This window comes from Zea mays, unplaced genomic scaffold (assembly GCF_902167145.1).
Source record: "Zea mays cultivar B73 unplaced genomic scaffold, Zm-B73-REFERENCE-NAM-5.0 scaffold_323, whole genome shotgun sequence".
NCBI lineage: Eukaryota > Viridiplantae > Streptophyta > Magnoliopsida > Poales > Poaceae > Zea > Zea mays.
The window spans coordinates 50,001-52,234 of NW_023366952.1; positions in this window are offsets into that span (position 1 = coordinate 50,001).

The following is a 2,234-nucleotide window of genomic DNA, read 5'->3' on the forward strand; positions in this document are numbered from 1 at the left end:
GAATGAAAAGACCATTAATTATATAAGGAAGAGCCCAGGGTTCTAGCCCATTCCCATTCCTAATCAATAATTCGTAGTGCTTTTGCCTTTCTTGCGTACTCCTGGTGAACCAGTTGCTAGCCATATGTTTAGGAGGCTTTTTTCTCCAGGTACTGGTACTAAGCCGCTTTGCCATCTCTTCATCTTCATCTGCAAAGAATTCTCGACGTGAAAACACAGAGACAAAGGCCTGATCTTTGAATAGGAAAAGAATGGATCCGAAGGTCCAAATCAATTGGCTTATTCGAAAAAAGCCTTCTTCTTTGAAAGATATATCTCGTGTGCTGGTACTGCATTGTTCCACTCTGCAAGAAGTCCGAATCAGTCTCTTGCACCTCCCCCTTTTTATGATAAATATACCAGAAATAATTCGAATAAATAGCAGTCTCTGACAACTCATCCTCTTTAATCTGCTTGGACCCGCTCCAATACCCATAGGAAAATCCCCAGTCATATTCAGCGTACCTGTCCCTGCAATCAAATAGATTGTCCCAAGGGCCCCATATTCTAGGAGCCCAAGTTATGCTATTGAAAATTCGTTCCTCTAGCAGTTCCGGTTTGACCATTCCGTTCCCTTTTTCAAACTCCACTTCTTTTCATATAGCATCCCTAATCAAAGAGAGAACAATATCCATTTCAAAACATTTCTAACGGATTCCTTGGTTCGGACCGACGAAGTAATGGCACTCGATTATTATCAACCCGACTGCAATCTTTTTCTGTCGGTAAGGATTGCACCAGAGCACCTTCTACTTCTAATAGGCCATGAACTATAGATAGAGAAGAATCATTCTGAGCGAGTCCATAAGAAGCGACCCACTTTTTCATCGGTTCCGGGGGAAGACCAAAGATCTTGCGCGACCGGTCCGCCAGAAAAACTCAAAAGAGAAAGAAGTCTCGTTAATCTCTTCATGCTCGTTCCAAGTTCGAAGTACCGTTTGGCCAAAGAAAAAGCCGCTTCCTGACACGATTGCCTCTTTATATAGATAGATATAGGATCTATGGGGTTATTACTTAGAAGTCTATTTTGTACAAGATCCCCTCCTATCTGATAGAAAAGGGTCCCATGATCCCGAGCCGGTCTTATCTTGGCTCGCAAACCCCAAGTTTGTCTATGAAGAGCTAATCTAATTGTATTAGTTTCTATAATGGATTTCTTATGTGGAATACTAATGGATAGGGCCTCGTTGCTAAGTGCTACAAGATCTAGTGCACTGGAACTCGTGGTTATGGACCCGAATCCTTTAGTATGGAACATTGTCTTTTCCAAGTAAAACCCCTAGTATATGAAAGAATGAAAATGTGCTTTCGTTCTTGTGGAATAAGAAGCCCTCGTACCTAATGAAAGGAAAATAGGAATTTTTCGTTAGGTATTTGACCAAATAGGATTGTCCAGTTCCTATAGAACCTATCACTAAAATACCCGATAGGGCTAAGCGGAACGAAAAGGGTTTTCCATGAGATGGTAAATGAAAACGATTAGCCCCACACGAGGTTTGGGAATAAGTGATTGTCTGATAATGAGCAAGGAATATACGTCTTTCTGCTAAAGAGAATCTATTAAACTCATAATTCATTAGATCCTTGTTAGCAATGTCAACTAGGTATCATAAGTAAATGGATCTCGGTTGTTCAATCCTTTGATAACCAAGGTCATTCTTTGCTAAAGAGAAATGATCACTATGGGTCAGACTCAATAGAATTGGATCCATTCCAAATAGCGAGAATTAGGATTCTTGATCCCTCTCAGTCTCTCTTTCAATTCGAGGATCCGGAGAGGTGTTTCATAGTCATCTCCGAATATTTGCCATCTCGAATATTTTCGATTTCATTTTTCTATGATATGTCTTTCTATATGAAAATTGGTTATTTACGATGTACGATGATCCCTGTTAAGCATCCATGGCTGAATGGTTAAAGCGCCCAACTCATAATTGGTAAATTTGCGGGTTCAATTCCTGCTGGATGCACGCGAACGGGAACGGTCTATTGGAATTGGCTCTCTATCCATGGAATCTCATCCATCATCCATACATAACGAATTGGTATGGTATATTCATACCATAACATAAGAACAATAAGAACTCGAATTCTTATCGATACTGAACTCAGAGCATAGGGGGGGAAAGTCGATTTATGGATGGAATCAAATACGCAGTATTTACAGAAAAGAGTCTTCGTTTATTGGGAAAGAA